The following is a 21,884-nucleotide window of genomic DNA, read 5'->3' as shown; positions in this document are numbered from 1 at the left end:
ATATAAAGTACAAGTGCTGAATGTTATTCTCTTGATTATATTTGTTTGGGAGAAGCACAATTTAAAAAAAAATGATTAAAACGGAGCGAAATTTAAACTTCCATTCCATTTTTACAACAATCCAGCGCGTACTTCGCAAGTTTTATCGTAAGTTAACGTGCAACCCATAAAAATCTGGTAACTGAGTGTCAAATCTGCTTAAAATATTGTAAAAAAAAAATTTTTTTTTTAAATAGAACCTCTCACTAACATACTGGCAATAATTTGGTTCCTTCCTTCCCTTGAGTGTTCTAATAAGAGGGATTGATTTACTAGAATCTGTATTAGAAGCTGAGCAAATTGTTGAACTTTTTGAATTTTGGTTAAATTTGTTAGTTTGCAATCGCTAAAAGCCCACACAAAAATTGAACAAAAGATAAAATTAAAAAGAATGGTACTCATGCAGAATTTACCCCCCCACACACACACACACACACTGGATTCCAATTAGTTTAGGGTTCGACCGGACATCGTGGTGACCGGATTCAGCCGAGCGTTGTCCAAATAATTCTCACTTTTACAAATATTTTTAACAAATAAATGTTATCAAATCAAGATACCGAGAAATTGTCAGTAAATGGCTTAGTTATTTTTTTCGTTTTTTACCCATCCGCAAATGCTATTAAAATAAAAGTCGATAAAAAGTCATTTAAAAAGAAATTAAAAAAAAAACAAATGTCAACATACCCATCCGCAAATTATATTTTAAAAAAGTTAATAAAAATCGTCATTTAAAAAGAAATTTAAAAACAAATGTCTGTAAAAGTGAGGCATTATTAATAAATGTTTAGTAATTTTTCTTTTAATATTCATAAAGAGTAAAACTTTTTTCAAAATAAATAATGTGACAAATAATCGTTTAGTTACTACGACAACATCAGTAAATAAAAAAGTGTTATGTGCGCTTGTGTCAGAAAGGGAGCGATGCGTGTTTTTTTATGCTGGTCGCCATGGAACTCAACGCCCAAGGAGTACCAAATTCTGTTTTCAAAAAGAAACGTTTACTACCAACTTTCTTTTTTAAAAAAAGTGCAAGTTTTCCTGAAAAAAAACTTTAACCTAACAATTTATGGAACAAATAGCGACCCATAAAAATCTGGGGTGCTTCTACACTTTATTGCCGAAATTGGAGACGCCATTTTTTTTCACGCACTACTTGCTATCCAAATCTAGGGGAGACATCATTATATGGCCGAACGATTGCTTCCGGAAAGGGAAAGAATAAATTTACCAAAATTAATATTTATTACTTCCGGAAACGTTAAATTAAACTAAAATTATCATTTATTACTTCCAGAAACTTGGTAAACCGATATTACTGGAGAAAATGAATCTTGACAATTCAAAAACATGTTTAAAGTTATCTATTTGTTCGAAAAATCAAAACAAAACAAAAAACTATTTTATTAAAGTCCAATGTTGCTTTAAAAGTAAATAAAGTGAAAGAGAACATATATCCGCAATTGTTTAATTGGAAATGTTTTAATCGATGAGAACGGGAAAGTTTTTCATGGAACAATTTTTTTTCATTAAAAACAGAAAATTGAAATGACATATTCATAATAGTTTAACCTGTGCGAGCGCCATTTGAAAACCAAAACAAAACCCAAACATTTATTAGTTTGTTTTTTTGTTTGTTTGTTTATTTTTTCGTTTGTGTGTTTTGTTTTTTTGTTTGTTTTTTTTTTTTTTTCGAACAAATAAATAATTTTAAATATTTTTTGAACTGTCAAGATTCATTTTCTCCAGTAATATCGGTTTACCAAGTTTCTGGAAGTAATAAATGATAATTTTAGTTTAAGGGAGTAATAAATGTTAATTTTGATACATTTATTTAGTTTAATTTATCGTTTCCGGAAATAATAAATGTAAATTTTGATAAATTTATTCTTTCCCTTTCCGAAAGCAATCGTTCGGCCAGATGTCTCCCCTATATTTGGATAGCAAGTGCGTGAAAAAAAATGGCGTCTCCAATTTTGGCAATAAAGTGTAGAAGCACCAAATCTGCTAGCTGAGTGACAAATCTGCTTAAAATATTGAAAAAAAAAGAAAGAAAAAGAATAGAACTTCAAGATGTACCAGAAATTTGGAAGAATTTTTGACACCCCTAACAGAAAACTGCAAATAAAATATAAAAAAAACTCGTAATTTCTCTTTTTAAAGTGAGTTGTTTATTTTCTATAGTGAATATACTTTCAAAATAAACTATTAAAGTTGTTTAAAAAATAATAGAAATATTATTTTTTATTTAAAAAAAACAGTGTTTACAAAATGTTTACAAAATGCCGGCGTGCCTTCATGCAGCCAATTTTTTTTACGTAATGAAATCAATAGAAAATATTTTTCAATTTTAAAACTTTAAATATCTATCAAAATTTTTCTATTGGTTCAACTCGTACGATATTTTCAGTGTTAATGTGAAATTTTATGCTCTTTCCAATAAACTAAATATAATATTTTAGACAAACGTTTTTTTTTCAAATTCACACCCCAATTTTGAAAAGTTTTATTAAAATTTTAATAATTAATTTATGTGTCAAAGTTTTATATATCACAAATTGAAGATAAAAGATCAATAAAGAAAATATTCCAATTTAAAACAAAAAAAGAATAGTTTTTTTTGGAAATTTACCTGTAAAGTCCAAAGTGTAAAACCTTTTTATAAAAAAAAGCACGTTGATTTTTTTTTTAATGAAAGCTCATGTTATGCTTACATCGTCAAGTAAATACCAGACGCTCACGGCAAATTTTTCTATCTCATTGAATGTTTTCTTTTTTTAGATATTAAAAAAAAATAGTTGATGAAGAAGTATTAAAATATATCAATCAAAAACTCGATGAAGCGGATTTTTTGTTCTAGGGGAAGACTTATAAGTGAATGTGTGTTTCTTTTTTAACTACGGAGGATGAAAAATACTAATTTTGGTTAACACACGCAATAAAAAAGAGACATTATTTATGCCCTTGGACGAAACCATACTTCATACATTTCATTTTAGCAGCAGCAGCTATTTAACGCTCCGCGCAAAACATGTTACAAAAATGCGATTTTCTAGGACCCTCGCTTTAAAAAATCCTTTTATTTAAAAAATACATGGAATTTTAAATATAAATATGGTGAAATTCTTAACAATGAAAAATAGAACTACCCATTTAATAATATTTTTTTAGTTAAGTGATTTTTTGGCATTTATATACATATATTTATAAGCAAGTCAAAATATGTTGATTTTCTTTATATTTTTTTAAAAAGAAAACCGCTTTAAAGAAATAAATATTGCATAATTTGCTATTAAACCTGTTATTTTTTTTAAATTTGGTCTTTGCTCCTTTAATTGAAAAACAAATTAGGGTTTTAAGTAGTTATAAGCTTAAAAAAATAGTAAGTTGATTAGTAAGGTTCTGATCATCATTTTTAATGGCCACTTTCTGATACACCTATAGAACCTCTCCCAAACATACTGGCAATAATTTGGTTTCGTCCTTCCTTTCAGTGTTTTCAATAAGGGGGATTGATTTACTAGGATTTGTATTAGGAGCTGGGCACTTATTAAAATTATTTAATTGTTGAATTTTTAGCATTTTGGTTAAATTTGTTAGTTTGCTAGCGCTAAAAGCCCACACAAAAAATTGAACAAAAGACAAAATTAAAAAGAATGCTACTCATGCAGAATTCAACCCCCTCCCCGCACCGGATTCCAATTAGTTTAGGGTTCGACCGGCAATCACCGGATTCAGCCGAGCGTTGTTCAAATGTTGAAACACTAAACAAACATTTTATTTTTTTTTTGCAGAATCAGTTAATGATGGGAGTATTTTTCCGTGTATTTTCTATTGACAAAAAAATTTGTACATTCTCTTGAAAAAAATATAATTTTTCTCTACTTTCACCTAACTATTTACAGTGTTCATATAAACATTCATCTTTTCTTTTTATAATACAAATTCTGTTTTCAAAAAGAAATGTTTACTGCCAACTTTCTTTTTAAAAAAAGTGCAAGTTTTCCTTAAAAAAAAACAAAAAAACTTTCACCTAACAATTTATGGTAAAAATTCACCTTTTCTTGGGAAACCCCCCAACTTTTATTGATAAAAAAAAATTGCAAAAATGATAAAATAAATAAACAATACAAAATGCAATTTTTTATGAGGAATGTGTTCCATTTTAACAATCTGAGCAACAGCAATGCGTGGCCGGGTACAACTAGTATATATATATATATATATATATATATATATATATATATATATATATATATATATATATATATATATATATACATTACAATAGAAATATATATATATATACATTACAATAGAAAAATTCTAGCATGAAAAGTAACAGGGTTAAGCTTGAACATGGAAATGTAAAGGACTAGTTGTTAAAATCGGAAAAGAAAAGGACATGCTAAAATATGCTGCAATATTTTAAGTTATAAATTTATTATATTTTTTACTAGAATGTTTTGTCCTTTTCTTTTCCAGTTTTAACAAGTCCTTTACTTTTCTATGTTTAAGCTTAAACATATTATTTTTCATACTCGCATTTTTCTATTGTAATTAATGATTTTTCCAGGCTTCCAGTAAATTTACTTGTTCTTTGTTTAATTTCAGTCTTATTTTTTTGCCCACTATAAACATAACATACACACGCGTAATAACAATGTACGGCACTTTTCTGCTTTCAATAAAATTCCCCAATTATCTCCCTTTCATTCTCCCTGTTTCACTTGTTACTTCTCTTTCACTGAAGCGACGTGGTTGCTATGGAAACCAATCATAAAAAACGTCGCTCATATCCTTATATTTTTACGATTTAAACACCACTAAATTTATCATAACTTTTGTTTTACTGAACGAAAACTGAAAAAGAAAATTTCACAATATAGCTGAGAAGGTGATCTATAAACTGTAATAATTGTTTGAAATTTGGTTGAAAAATGAGTGAGCTGTGAAGCTTTAAAACAGTTCTAAAACTGACACTTAACCATATATTCAAACTTTACCGTGTTTGAATGATATATATATATAATTTAAAGGAGATTAGAACAATAGTCTAAAGAGCTGAGTGTATTTTAATGTAACAGTGAAATTACTAGTTTAATTAAAATACAGACTTTCCTTCAATGTATATATACCAATCGGTACGGACCCGATTATGGAAGATCAGATAATAAATAAACGTGGATTTATAAGATCAATGAATCCAACCTTGATCGCCCTTCGGGGCCCGTGGCGCAGTTGATAGAGACGTTGAATCTCTACAGTTCCAGATGAACATTGTCTGAAGATAGCGGTTTCAATCCCACCCAAAGCGTGCCAGAGGTTAATTGGCCAAAATGTGGTGAGATGACAACAACTACGGATGGCAGTTATGGCTGAGAATGCAGTTAGGAGATTCGAAGTTCCTATCCGTCGCGGTTACCACCTGACGAAGGCCAGAGGAATAGATGGCCGAAACGTTGTGAATAAACAAAACCAATAAAAGATCAAAAACAACAACTAATAAAGATGAGAATAATAGTCCGAAATAAAAAATAAATTAATATGCGTAAGTATACTTTGATAATTATGTTTCAGTTTGAAGAAATATGGTATAATAAAATTATGGGGTGTTCGTTCGCACCGGACATCCGTAGAATGGAAATATGTCACATAGTTTAACAAGGTTTTTTAATATAGATCCACAGGATATTGTGATAAGTGTTTCAGTGTGAACAAGTATGCTATAATAAATTATGAGGTTTATCTATTTTATTTTTACTTTCATCATATTTTGCTTTGGTTTTGATACCCCCAAATTCAACCCAAATTTACAACCCTTCCTTTTCATAACCTATCATACTTTCATGAATCAGAGTCCATTTCCTGTAGGCTGTTTTTTGTCCCCAGTCAACGACGGGTACTTTTGCTAGTATATATATATATATATATGTGTGTGTGTGTGTGTGTGTGTGTGTGTGTGTGTGTGTAAAAGTTTTACTCATGTCCAGGTAACCTACATCTAAAATTTCAAGTGTTTTGATCCAAAATTGGCGGAGTAGTTTGGAAGAATCTGCAAATTTCAACTCTTTCAACTTTGACATCTTGGCAGCTAAATTTTCGCCCAAAAAAACTTTAAAAAGCTTGCTGCATGTTTGAATACACTTTATGTAAATTTTCAAATGTTTAGACCCAAAATTGGCTGAATATTTTGCTAGAGTACGTAAGGATAAAATATTTTTAACTTTGACCCCTTGGTAGCCAAATTTTCGCCCAAAAACCGCATTGGAATTGGGAATCGTAAAAATCGGAACATTTGGGGGTATCGGAATCGGTATTGGAATCCGAAAAAAATTGTACCTATTTTCCATGTCATAAAGAGCTTACCCCATGTCTGAATACCCTTTATGTAAAATTTCAAATGTTTAGATTAAAAATTGGCTGAGTAATTTTGTAGAGACCGCAGAAGTAATTTTCTTTTTTTCATTTTGACCCCAATTTTGACTTTTTAGCATTTATTGTTTTGGGCTCAAATCAAATTAAAAGTTTGATCCATGTCCAAGTAATCTGCCTCTAAAATTTCAATTGTTTAAACCCAAAATTGGCAGAGGAGTTTGGTAGAGTTTTCAAAGGTCAAATCGTTGAACTTTTACTCCTTGACAGCCAAATGTCTTGCCGAAAATGGATTAAAAAGATTTTCCCAAATCTCAATACCTCTTATGGCGAAATCTCCAGTCTGCATAGTGAAAATTGCTAGAGTAGCTTGGTAGGGAAATGCACACACAGACACACACAGACAATCTCACTTTGATAGATATACCAGCAGTTCAGCCCGGTTTTGCTCGGGCCCTATGTACTTTCTTATGTAAGAAGACATACTAGATAAGCGAATATAATATTAGGAAAAGGCTAGAATAAAACCCTGTAGGCAAGTGGATAATTGAAATCCTAGGAATGTTAATTCTTTTAGAAATAGCTAAATATTATTTATGTCGGAAAAAAACGCTTGTACATTCTTTTAGAATAGCTGGATATTAAATATGACAGTTAAAAGAATGGACAATGCGCGTTAAAAATATTGTTTAAAAATAGGTTAAATATTAAACAATTTGAATTGAGGATTCTTTGTTTGCCAAAAGTGTGTTTGGACAGACATATGTAAATCCACGTGAACGTAGTCATGTTTGGAACCACACTTCTGAGGTCACAAACAAAGGAGATGTCTCAATACAGGAATCGAGGGTTCTAAGTTAGGCAGTAAGAGTGCGATGAGGATTAAATAATCGGCGATAGAGTCAGTTGGAGAGTGGGAGCCCCTTAGAGGCGAAGGGAGAAGAGTAGACCACGTAGTCGAAAAGGCTTGAATTCCTGACATCACCCTTCGGCCGTTCGAAGAATAAAGACATCATTTTGTAGCTGTGTTGTCTCCTGTCGTCTTTACAGCCAAAAAGGTAAATGTGTTTTGTATATTTATCTATAAACGAACTCTTGCATAACCCTTACATGTAATGTGCTTCCTCCATCATAATAATGAATCTCCTCTCTTCTATATGTGTATAATAACTGTTGCATCATATCTGTCCCAGTCTGTATTAATATGGAGTCCCCAAGAATTGTCACAGTCGTTGTCATGATGTAATATAAATGTCATTATCATCCTATATCTATTATAAGAACTGTATTGTCATCATCGTTGTAATCCCTGTATTACGTGTACCCCGTTTACATGTCTCCAATATGTACCCCGATATGAACCCGTCATCTCTTTCAATGAGTCCCCTGCTATTCAACATTTTGCCAGCCAAATTTTCGCTCCAAAACTGATTAAAATGCTTGCCACATGTCTGAATACCCGTTATATATAAATTTCAAATGTTTAGACCCAAAATTGGCTGAATAGTTTGCTAGACATCGCAATGGTCAAATCTTTTGAACTCAAATTTTCTTGGCAGCTTAAATTTTCGACCCAAACCGATTAAAAAACTTGCCCTATCTCTGAATATACTTTATGCAAAATTTCAAGATATTAATGTTTTTAGCCAATTTTTCGATATTTGTCGTATGAAAGGCCGAACTTTAAAACGATACTGATCTTGGTAAAATCCGTCGCCTCTATTGAAAATTTAAGGCAGTCATGCAAACAGGCATGCATACATACATTTATATATTGGTAACTAAAGATTTTCGACCCAAACTGATGAAAAAGCTTGCCCTATCTCTGAATACCCTTTATGTAAAATTTCAAATATTTAGACCAGAAATTGTCTGAGTTATTTGGAAAAGACCGCAAAGGTAAATTTTTTTAACTTTGACCCCTATTATGACCGCTTAAATATTATTGTTTTGGGCTCAAATACAGTTATTATGTTAGATCCATGTCCAAGGAACCTATATCTAAAATTTCAAGTGCGTAGACCCAAAATTGTCGGAGAAGTTTGGTAGAGTTCTCAAAGGTCAAATCGTTGAACATTGACCCCTTAGTCGCCAAATTTCTGGCCAAAAACCGATCACATCGATTTTCCTAAATCTCAGTACCCTGTATATCATATTTCGAGTCTATAGACTAAAAATTGACAGAGTTATTGCGTAGGGAAATGTACACAGACACACAGACACACGATACACAGATACACAGACACGTTCACTTTTATATATCTATCTATCTATCTATCTATATATATATATATATATATATATATATATAGATAGATAGATAGATAGATAGATAGATAGATAGAAAGACAAAAATATATACGTATAGATAAATATACATGGAAACAATGTTGTGTTTACTGTAAACTTTTTACGCAAATATAAATCATATAGAATATCTGCATGAATATAATTACACGTAATAGTTGACTAAAGATGATCATCCCATAAGAAAACCGAAAAAAAAACTAATAGGGAATTAATTAAAATGAATGTTTAAAAGAATATGCAAATTAGCTAGATCTTTTGATAGTGAATGCAATTCTACGACCCCATATATAAGAATATTGTATTTTCTTTTTAAATAAATAGAAAATAGGGGTTTTAATATGAATATCAATACACACAAAAGAGAAACGAATTTATAGGAGTATAGAATAGAATATATATATATATATATATATATATATATATATATATATTATTAAACATATCCATATAAAATTTTATATGGAGAAATATTTCATGTATTGGTATTTTTGTATTCACTTGAACAGTGCTAAATACGTGAGTACGAGAGCTATATATATATATATATATATATATATATATATATATACATACATACTAGCAGGCCGTGTAAGGTTTCCTGCTTGTCAAATACGCTTAAATATGATAATTAAATATTGATAATTTATTTACATTTCATAGTCATTATTATAGAGCTCAATCTAAATTGGTTATTATATTGTACCTAATATATAGCAGTAATTTAAAAGTAAAACATAACGTGTGTTATCAGCTAAAGTCAAAATCAAAAATAATAGTTCTCCAATGATATTCGCTAACATCATACATAAGAACACATGCATATGAAAACTTAACAAATTAATACACTTAAACATATAAATGCATATTTGCACATGCGTATAAGAAATACATTAAGTCGACTTATGCCTCCCAAATTCCAATTTTTCAATTTTCCCCTTCATCAGCTCTTTTCTGGTTAAAAAGACGATTCGAATTTGTTCCACAGGTTTAAATACCTCATATATTTCAAGTATATAGACCAAATATTCACCGATCGTTTGGTAGAGACCATTCCTTAGACATACATACATATATAAAGTCACTTTCATAATATATATATATATATATATATATATATATATATATATATATAACTATTTCATTTAATCACATAAATTAATATAAGATATAATTGTATGCGTAGATTTCCAGTATTTACTTCAACAGTGCTCGATACATACGTAGAGCTTGGTAGTAAGTAATGAAAATATATATGACAATTAAGCTACACAGAATATTCCGCGTTTCATTCTCGTGAGAATTCTTCTGACTTATGCCTGACGAATTCTCACGAGAATGAAACGCACAAGCCTGATGAATTCTTGCGAATATATATATATATATATATATATATATATATATATATATATATATATATATATATATATACACACACACACACACACAAAAGGACTGAGATATATAGATATGATCAGACTGGGGGAAATAGAAACTAATAAAGTATCACACACTTAGAAATATATTTATAATTATGCTGCGATAGTCACATGCGCCCTAATTTACGAAATGAGAAAACTGAACAATAGCCAAACTCTTTATTGTTCTGATACTAGAAAGGTTTTAATAATAAAATATGTCGTCTAGTTTTGGTAATTAGTCAAATGTCACACCGTAAAGAAATCATAGAAAGTGCGTCAATGTTCAGCGAGGATGAAATCGTGCGAACTATATTTCAAAGAACAACGGTTTAAATATTTAGAGAGTTTAAAAGTTGCAATGCGGATCCCCTTAGTTTTTTGCATGTTTGAAAAGGTTGCATTCAGAAAAGTATATCGGGTATGCGTTTTCGACGCCATTTTGCTTTACATTTGGACACACTGTACGAAAAAACTATATAATGTGCTCTTGTGGGTGTTTTAATGTTGCACACACGTACATCGAGTCCATGTAAGAAACGCGAACCTTTCCACCACTGTCTACTGGTATGCATAATTTGACCAGTAATATCGGTCAAAGGATTAGAATAATAGACAATGGGAAATATTAAACATTCCAGGATAAAAGAATGTTTATATAAATCGACATAACAGAAAGCAAGCAGTCGGTCACAAACCAAGGACAAGTTGAAACATTTTCTTCACTGACAAAACATCCTCATCACTCCAAGGGCCTTCACTGATGTCCACACCCGTCATAACTAAATCGAAAACTGTTGTCAGTGTGAAATAAACAAAAATATTTTTATAGATCAGCTGTGTTGTGTTTTATTCGCTGTCAGTGTGTATATATCGTAGACCGGTGACAAAAGTTGATTTAGCAATAATTAGTCGCGTGCAAGCGACTCTATAAGTCACTACGTCGGTCCGTCGGTCGGTCTGTCTGTAACTTGGCCTTTTTGGTTAAGATCAAAGGTCTGTTGTTAATATATGCTGTTCTTAACTGTTTAAGCTTTTCTTAGCCTTCGGGCTGGGATCAAAGTGTAGTATCTGTTCTCTGATACATACACAGCGATAGGCAGTGTTGTTCTGGCGACACATTCTCGTGCCCGGCGAGCTTGTTGGGTAGCGTTCTGTCCGCACCCCCACTTGGTCTGTCTTTCTCTGCTCTCCCCCCTCACGGGGGTATCCGAGCTGATAATTTACGACCTTCCCGCGAGGGAGGGTCGGAAACACTTTCTCTCTTCCCTCCACTAACTTCCCACTCCCTCTCTCAGTTCTATCTCCCCTCTTGCCGCCTTTGGCGCCACTTCTTTTTGGCGCCAAAGTCGGCTCCCACTTTGGACGCCGACTCCACGTCACTCATTTTGGTGAATTATACAGGGAAGAGAGAGCTTTTTTCAAAAATGGACACCCCCAGCCCGGGGACCACCAATACCGATACCCCCAGCCAGGGGGCTACCACAAGAAAAACTGCTCCCCAAGAGGACGACTCCCCAACAGGGGAAGCAAAAAGCAACGGGGCATACCGCCCGGACACTAAACCAAAGGACGCCCCTCAGAAAGGAGAAAACTCACCAGCAGCTCCCCAAGAGGGCGACTCCCCACAAAGGGGAGGAAAAACAATGTTGGACGGGGCATCCCGTTCCGACAACAAAAATCAAGAGGCAGTAGCCCCAAAGGACGATAAGGGAGACAGTGCTCCCCAAGAGGGCGACTCCCCACAAAGGGGAGAAAAAACAATGTTGGACAGGGCATCCCGCTCTGACAACAAAAATCAAGAGGCAGTAGCCCCAAAGGACGATAAGAGAGACAGTGCTCCCCAGGAGGGCTACTGCCCCCAAAGGGGAGCAAATCAAGAAAACGAGGGGGCATACAGCCTAAACCTCCCCAAAACAAAAGGGGCAAAAGCTCCCAAGGACAATAAAGAGGACAATGCTCCCCAGGAGGCCGACTCCCCAAAAAGGGAAGTATTTCCTGGAAGAAGTATAGAGCAGGGAGAGTCGGTCCCAAAGGAAAGCGGAAAGGAAAATGCGCCTCAAAATAGCAACCCTTCCGCCAAGGAACAGCAAAAACAGTCCAACCTCACCAAAGATCCAACACCAACAAGAGGGTCGGCATGGGGGAAGACTGTAGAGAAGCAACTGTCCCCTCAAGAGTATAGAGACTTGTACTTGACCAAGTACAGACAATACATAGAGGGGGCAGAAATTAAACCAGTCCCAGGCGCTTGGGAGGCAATCGAAGACAGAGTGCTCTCCCTCATCATCTCGGATATGCCGGAAAACCGCCTCCTAGGGATGAAAAAGGAAGACATGGCAGGGCTCCTACACAAGCTAAACATCCCGGTATTATACCTGTACCAGAGGAGCTACGCCATGTGGGACATCCTCCTACCCACCAAGGAAGATGCGGAGAGACTCTCCCTACAGGAAATTAAGTATGGGAGAACAAAACTAAAGCCCGAATACCAGGGCAGGACAAGGACCCGGGTGCAGGTATTCAATGTACCTATGCAAATATCAGCAGAAATCCTGGGATCCTTCTTCACACAGTTCGGCGAGGTGGAAAAAATAACCCCAGTGCGGTCGAAAACCGGCATGCACTTGGGCAGCTACACTGTGGCCATGAGGCTAAAGAAAGAAGGCTTCCAGGCGATACCAGCACAGCTGACATTTAAGGAGGCAACTATGACAGTAGTAGTGGAGGGGCGTCGTCCGCACTGCTGGTTCTGCCAAAAAAAGGGTCACATGGCCAAGAGCTGCCCTCAAAGGTCAACTCCTACTCAAGTGACACTAAAGGCGGTCCCAACCTCTGAGACAGCACCAGTGTCCAAACAGGCTGTCACAACTCCTGCAACCAGAGCACCAACCCCAGCACCGAGGAAACCCAAAACTGTGCAGGAGGCCAAAGGGGAGGAATGGATCACGGTAATGAGGCGGAAACGGAAGCCCACAATCCCATCTGCCACCGTCCCACAACCAACCCAACAACCGAGGCAGCAACAACAACAGCAGCCTCCACAACAGCCGCAGCAACAGCCATGGCAGCAGACACAGCAGCAGCAGCCAAACCAGCCGTTGAACCAGCCGCAGCAACATCAGCTGCCGCGGCCAATTCCACAACCAATGCCACGAAAACAGCAGCAACAACAAAAACAGCAGCAGCAGCACCAGCCAGAACAGCAGCAACAAAAACGGCTGCAGCAACCAGAAAAGCAACAGCATCAACCGGAGAAACAACAATTAGAGGAGCAGCAACAACCAACGGTCCCCACACCAATTGAGACGGGGATCAAGCGAAGAAAACACTGCTCCTCTGAGGATGAATCTGCTAGTGAGAGGGAGAGGAACTCAACCTCACCACTCCCCGGTTCATTCAAAAGAATAAAAAAGAAAAGGAAAGGGGAAGAAAAGGCAGCCCCCACTCCCTGTGAGCATACACCACCTTTAACAACAACACAACCCACTTCTACCCCCATACCACATACTGCACCAACACTAGACACCGCACTAACACCAACACCAACATCAGACACCGCACCAACACCAACACCAACATCAGACACCGCACCAACACCAGACACTGCACCAACACCAGACACTGCACCAACACCAACACTAGACACCGCACCAACACCAACACCAGACATCACACCAACACCAGACACCGCACCAACACCAACACCAGACACCACACAGACACTCGTCCCCACACCAATGCAAATTGAGCCGCCATCCCAGAAAGAAAAGAATGAACCCGGGAGGGGGAGAGACCCTTCAGATTCTCCCACTTACGGACTCACTCCAACAGGGACTCTCGCCCTCGAAACGAGAGAGGAACTTTGTTCTGTAGACCCCCTGTCTGTGGCAATGGGCGTACCACACCGGCAGAGAAAAAATTTAAAACCTCTGCTGGACTGCCAACAGATAGGGGGAAAAGACGTTAATGTCCCCTTTAATTTCCCGGACGCCCCACGGCTAACAACTTTCGTCAGGCTTCCTGAGGCCTGCAAAACCAACGTGTGGACAATGCTGGAAGCCGCTGAAGGGGCTGGTCCGGGAATTGAACTGATTAGGAAAAATGACCCTTCCCTTGAGGAACTCGCAAAACAATGCAAGGGAAGGGTCCCAGTGTTGGTCCATCCGTCACTCTATAGGGCCCTTAAATTGACTTACCCTTTGGATGTCGGCGGCATTGTGAGAGAAGGTCAGGACATGAAAAACCTGACCACCTTGAGCATTGCACACAACGTCGGTGTCCTTTCCCCGGCTGACTTCGGAGCTGAGTGTAACACACCTTAAGGTAGGTACCATGGCTTTGAATTTGGCTAGTCTGAATGCGAGGGGCTTGAGATCATCGGGCCGGGCGGCTCGCCTCCGGCACGACCTCTTGTCCCTGGGAGTGGATGTCGCTGCGATTCAGGAGACGCATTTCGTTTCCTCTGTGAACTGTCAGGTGCTGGCCCGAGACTTTGAGGTTTTCTCAGCATATGGCAGCCCGCGGGGGAAGGGAGTTTCCGTGCTGGTTAAACGTACCCTGTCGGCGACGGTCGACGTTGTCCATAGAGATGCAGTGGGTAGGCTGGTTGTGGCCGATGTTGCCGTAAAAGATTCTGTGTTTCGGGTGATTGCGGTTCATGCGCCCAGCACCGCTCATGAGAGGGTCTCATTCTTCAGTCAGCTTGACGCGTTTGTAGATTGTCGGAAGCGGGTAGTGCTAATGGGGGATTGGAATTCCATCTTAGACCCCGACATAGATAAGGTAGGAGGCGGAGCTAGAGGATCGGAGAGGTGCGAGTCCAGCCTGGCTGATCTGATGGCTAGATGCGGTCTGGTCGACAGGTTTCGGGTCGAGCATCCAGGGCGGGAGATGTGGACGTGGACCAATAGTGTTTCCTCCTATCCAAATACTTATTTGGACAGGATGTTAGTTAGGAGAGGCGAAGTAGACTTCTTATCTTGTCCCACGTTCACTTGGCTAGGCCAGACGGACCATAAATTAGTTATGGCCCGGCTGAAGCTAGGAAATAGGCCTAAGTTAGCGGGGTACTGGAAGTTAAACACCTCCCTTCTGGAGATACAAGACTTCCAAGATCAGTTAAGAGAATTGATTAAAAAGGCACTAGTGGGGGCGGTTACCGGGAGTAAGTGGTGGTTAGGTCTCAAAGCCAAGATCAGAAGCTTCTCCGTCAAGTATGCCCAGCGCCTCGCACTAGATAAGGCCAAGACGAAGAAGAAGCTAGAGCAGAAACTAGCCCAGGCTACGGGGGAGGGTGATAGGGTTAGTCAGGAACTAGCTAAGCAGGACCTTCTACGCGAGACTAGCGAGCGTTACGAAGGCCAAGTAGTTAGAGCTAGGCTTAGAAAGATAGGCAACGAAGCAGTCAATTCTGATGCAGACGTGCGCCGTGAGGTTTCTAGGCGTGGCTCGGACAAATACATTGCAAAAATCAAACATCCGAATGGACGCACCCTGGAATCGACTCGGGAGATCTGCGAGGGGTTTCGAGAACATTTCGAGGAGCGTTTTACGCAGCAGCCCGATCTTCCGGTCCTTGAGTTTAGCGACTATTTGGCCGACTCTCCCCGCCTCGAGGCGGCTAGAGCGGCTAGTTGCGAGGGCCGGGTGACGGAGCGGGAGGTCTTTACTGCGCTGAAGCAGGTCAGCTGTGACAGATCGCCAGGACTTGATGGTCTGCCATACGAACTGTACTTGAGGCTGTCGCCCATGTTTCTGCCTCTTCTGACGGATATGTTCAACCATTGGTTTGCTCAGGGATCCATCCCAGGGCAGGTGACCAAGGGAGTGATCACATTGCTGAAGAAAGGTGACGGGCATGGAGGGGAAGAGTTAGACGACTACAGGCCCATAACTCTGCTAAACACAGAGTTGAAGATTTTGGCCAAGGTCCTGTCGAATCGGCTGCAGGTTGTTATCGACGAGTTGGTTGAACCGGAACAGAACTACGCTGTGAAGGGGAGATCGATTCAGAACGACTTGCACCTGATCCGCATGATCCTAGAGGGGGGAATAGATGACGACACGGAAGCCGCACTGATAAACTTAGATCAGTCCAAAGCTTTCGATAGGGTCGACCATCGTTTCCTGGCATCTGTCTTAGAGGCCGCCGGTTTTAAACCGGACTTTTGCAAGTGGATCTCCATAATGTATCGACAGCCCATGGCTGTCGTGCAAGTCAACGGAAAGCGCTCGAAACCCTTTGTTATCTCTCGGTCGGTTCGTCAGGGTTGTCCGCTGTCGCCCCTGCTTTATGTCCTGGCTTTGGAGCCTCTTCTCCGCAAGCTGAGACATGGGGAGGCAAATTCGGCCCTGCGCGGAATGGCTCTGCCTGGCGGCTCAGCTGCCAAGGTATCCGCGTTCGCCGATGATGTCACGATCTTCGTGTCGGGCTTCAGAGACATTGAGGTCGTGTCGGAGGCACTCACACAGTACGAAAGAATTACAGGGGCCAAGATAAACCGCAACAAGTCGGTAGGACTGCGGTTGGGCGCATGGAGTGGCAACGCAAACCTCCCTGCGCCCTTCAGCTGGACAGATGGCCCGGTCCGGATCCTCGGCGTGTGGTTCGGACCGGGTCTCCAGCTTGACAAGAATTGGTTGGAGGTACGGTCAAAGGTGGAGGCTGCAGTCAATTCGTGGCTTCCTAGGAAACTTTCCTTAAAGGGTAGAGCTGAGGCGTGCGCCACTTACGTCTTTCCTCTCATCCTTTACCGACTGGCCGTACTTCCCCTGCCTGCACAACACCTAAAAGCTCTTGTCGAACTCTTGTCCTCGCTCCTTTGGGACAGAGGAAGACACTGGGTGAGCAGACAGGTCTGTATTCAACGTCCGTGTGAGGGAGGCTTGGGAATGCCGGACTTGAAGTGTCATCGAGATGCTGAGAGGCTGGCCTTCCTGAGCCACTATATGCAGGAGGACCAACCGTGGCACCCCGTGGTTACTGCCGCCTTCCCCGACCTCGTTCTCGACCCTTCCATCGAGAGCCGTCGCAGGCCGCGGGGAGAATCTGCCTACATGAAAGAGTGCCGAGCCACGCTAAAACGACTACCAAGGTCCAGTGACCTTGTGACTGCTACCCGTAGGGAACTCCACAGGGATCTAGTGAAGGGGGCCGCTGACGACCCGCTATGCGCGCGTTTGGGGTGGCAGCAGAGTGAGATCCACTCCGCGTGGAGCTGGGCGCCAGGTTCGAGTCATCTGAACAATTCGGAGTTCTCTCTGACCTGGCGATTGGCCCGAAATGCACTTCCACTCAACAACATACAATGCAGTTCTGGGTTTCTGGAGTCGCCTGATTGTCCCCGTTGTGGGACAACGGCTGTGGAAACTACGGATCACGCTTTCTTCGATTGCCGCGAACTCCGCCAGTACTGGTCGTATGTCAGTGGGGTGACGGCTCGCATCGATCCTGAGCATCCTCGCCCAATTACTGTATCCAATGTTGTGGACAACGTGAGGCCGCCGTGGGACCGGGAAAGACAAATGGTCTACGTTACGATTCTGGCCGTGGCGAGAATGGTGATTTGGACGTCGCGTCTGCAAGGTTGCCGGGGGGTGTTGTCTTTTTCTGATCAAGATCTGATCGCGTTCTTTAAACACCAACTACGGGTGAAGATCAGATGTGATAGAAGAAGGCTGCATCGCGCAGCATTTGACAGAAGATGGATACATGTGGCAATCTGTGTGTACGAAGAGGAGCCAAATTTGAATACGTGTTCCCCGCCTAGGTGTGGAACGCGCAGTTCTGTAAAGTTAAATTAAACAAGTAGTCTCTCAGCTAGCTGAGTGTGTGTTCCATCCCTCCCCGATTAGGAAGCCTCCAAGATCCCCATCCCCTCTTACCTGCAATTTTTGTTTTCACCCCTTCCTCTAAATTTTACCCATCTTGGAGAAAAAGAAATACAAACTAACCTCCATCCCTTACCCACAAAATTTTCTTTTCTCCATTCACCCCCATCTAGAGGGCATCCCCACCTAGAGACTGACCTGCAGAAGCGAGGTTCCTTTTACAAACCTAGTGGAACGGGCAGTCTATCAACTAGACGGGGTTGGGAGGGTCCTACTAATCACCTTTTGTTTTTTCTTCCCCCTCCCTCGACACAAATGAATTATTGTTACCATTTTATTGTTATCTTTTTTGTTTTTACACGTCAATAAAAAATGTTTTAAAAATTGGGAGTTACTAGGACGTCCCCCAATATGAAAGGGTGAATGCGGTATTATGGTGAAAGAAGATACTAGCTGGGAGAAACTTTTGACTTTGTTTAGTTCTGGAGTGACAAGGATGACCAACGACCCCCAAAATCCCCCCTTTTGAGTTGGCCATGTGCCTAAGTTTTTTGTTCATCGTTGATTTTTTTTTCTGTATTTTTTTTTTTTTTTTTTTTTTTAACATGAATAAAAGATTTAATATCTCAAAGTGTAGTATCTGTTCCGGCAGATACTGCACTTAAGATAATTTGTACCAGTCAATGGAGGGGAGACCCTCTATACTGGGACAATTATTATTTTTGGTAACCAGAGTGCCCCCTTTTTGCCTACTTTTAGGGGAGCTGGTTTTTACCTCACATTAAAAACGGCCTTGTGCCTAATTTGCTCAGTGGGGGAGCAAATAAATACCATCTGTTCCGGCAGATACTGCACTTAAGATAATTTGTACCAGTCAATGGAGGGGAAACCCTCTATACTGGGACAATTATTATTTTTGGTAACCAGAGTGCCCCCTTTTTGCCTACTTTTAGGGGAGCTGGTTTTTACCTCACATTAAAAACGGCCTTGTGCCTAATTTGCTCAGTGGGGGAGCAAATAAATACCATCTGTTCCGGCAGATGCTGAAAGCTATGACTAGCAAAGACCAGATGTGGGGGCAACCCCACATGCCTGACCATTAACCAGCTCCCATTTCCCACCTCTCGGGAGCTGGTCCCCTTTTTCCCTTCCCCCTCCCTTCACTCCTCACATTAAAAATCGGCCTTGTGCCTAATTTTCTCGGTGGGGGAGCAAATAAATACCATCTGTTCCGGCAGATACTGCAAGCAAAGACCATATGTGGGGGAGACCCCACATATAAGACCTTGGTCAATGTAGGGGCAACCCTTCATACCAATTGTCACTATCCAGCTCCCCTACTCCCCGGGGAGTTGGTCCCAATTTCCCCTTCACCCCTCACATTAAAAATCGGCCTTGTGCCTAATTTGCTCGGTGGGGGAGCAAATAAATACCGCTTTTCTAGGACTTTTGGCCAAGATCAAAGTGTAGTATCTGTTCCGGCAGATACTGCACTTAAGATAATTTGTACCAGTCAATGGAGGGGAAACCCTCTATACTGGGACAATTATTATTTTTGGTAACCAGAGTGACCCCTTTTAGGGGAGCTGGTTTTTACCTCACATTAAAAACGGCCTTGTGCCTAATTTGCTCAGTGGGGGAGCAAATAAATACCATCTGTTCCGGCAGATGCTGCACTTAAGATAATTTGTACCAGTCAATGGAGGGGAAACCCTCTATACTGGGACAATTATTATTTTTGGTAACCAGAGTGCCCCCTTTTTGCCTACTTTTAGGGGAGCTGGTTTTTACCTCACATTAAAAATGGCCTTGTGCCTAATTTGCTCAGTGGGGGAGCAAATAAATACCATCTGTTCTTAATACATGCTGTACTTATGTTTGTAACTTTGTGATATAAAGTGGGGGGTCACTTTTCTGTATTAATTTAATGTAAAATGATCACCCACCTTATAACCAGTCAGTCTCAAAGCCATTCAAGTCATTCTCCAGATCATTCAAGTTGTTTTTGAAGGATTCCAGTTATTTTTCCAGCATTCAAGTCATTCTTAAGGTCAATCAGTTCATCCTAAAGTTCATTAAAGTCATTCTTAGTCATTTACTATTTATTTAAGTCATTTCAGCCCATTTTTCGGTCATTTTAGTTTATCTTTAAGAATTTCATGTTAATACTACATTCACGCATTCATTCATTTCACGAGAGCACGCGACTAATGGCTATCGGCCTTGTATAGACTGAAAAGCACATTTGAGCGACCAGCTGCAGCGAAAATATATAACGCAAATACACACACGTGTGCGTTTATATTTGATTATCGCATATTTTGTACTTCAAATATAATTTATCTCGATACATATATAGATCGATAAAATTTATCTCGATACATATATAGATCGATAAAAATAGAAGTTTCTGCTCTTTTTGTACTTAGGGGTTACAGCATATAAAGACCCAGTTAATAAGCTTTAGGTGAGACATGATCTGTAATGGTGGAACTTGAACAGTTCTAGCAAAGAAACTCTAGATAATTAAATAAATGTATATTATATTGATACGCACACACACACACACACACACACACACATGCTGGCCTTAACAGAGCAGAGAGGGGGAAAATAACAAAATGTTTTTGTTTTTTGTTTTTTTAAAGACTTATGTACGACATGAAAAGAAATTGAAATCTTAAGAAGGTATCAATCATGCCAGTCATTATAGGAGCAACCGGGCTAATGAAAAAGAATTTCAAAAACTATTTGGCGAATATACCCGGTGAACCAAGTGCAAGTAAAATACAAACAATACCACTTAAAGGGACGATTAAAATTTCAAAAAGATCTCTCGGTTGGAGTAACTAAACTAATGGGAGAATGTTTGGCATCCGGTAGAATGCCTCATCCCCAGCAAAAAGAAAGTGATAGGAAAATTAAAACAAAAAATTATATATATATATATATATATATATATATATATATATATATATATATATACACACACACACACACACACAGGCGCATATCTCCTCACTCCTTTCCTCTATTATATAAAATGAACATTGTGTATGTGTGTGTGGGGGGAGGGCTGTTCGTTGTCACTGAATTCGAAAATGGCTGGGCCGATTTTTATGAAATTTCATACGGAGATACTTTATGCACACAGATAGGTTTTGTATCGGAATGTCTTTGATAAGTATCGATAATTCTGACCAAAGTTAACACCTTACACAATCTAACATCATTTGAGAAGTTTTATCACCAAACAAGCCAAAGGGCTCGACATATAAAATCATCAGTAAGTTCTTTGATATGACAGGGGCGCATTCAAAATGAATGTTTCTGTTTAAAACACAATTGAACCATGATACTTGACTTTTGCATTTTAAGTTTTAATTCGATCCATTATCACTGTACATCGGGGAAAATCGCCCATTTTTTAATCAAATCGATTGATTGCCTGCTCTACTTAAGCCGCCCCCCCCACACACACACAGTGCACCGGAGGGAAACTTCTCATGCCTTCCGGCAGTAACTTACTCAACAATACATTGTAGTCTACATTCTACATTGCACTGTAGAGAATATACTGGTGATTTAATAAAACTATCTGCAAATAATAGCTTCATTTAAATTTTAAAATGTAAAAGTCAAGTAACATGGTCCCATTGTGCTCTAAAAAGAAACAATAAATTTGATCGCATCCCACGATCTTATTCTCAGGCGTAAATAACATTCTAGCACGGTAGAGAGAGCCCACCCTCCTCGCAGCAATGCCCTCAATTAATCTGTTCCAACTCATGTTCCCTGTGAACGTTAAGGAGACTGTGAGAAGTTGAGCCACGAGATGTCTGTTCATATTACATTTAAACTGCTGCATACTAGAACAGTCAGAAAAGGAGGAAGTAGGGACGGATTTCCAAA

The sequence above is a fragment of the Euprymna scolopes genome, chromosome 17 (assembly GCF_053919585.1).
Source record: "Euprymna scolopes isolate OS-2025 chromosome 17, ASM5391958v1, whole genome shotgun sequence".
Taxonomy (NCBI): domain Eukaryota; kingdom Metazoa; phylum Mollusca; class Cephalopoda; order Sepiida; family Sepiolidae; genus Euprymna; species Euprymna scolopes.
The sequence above is the reverse complement of the archived record's forward strand: the minus strand, read 5'-3'. Positions refer to the sequence as shown.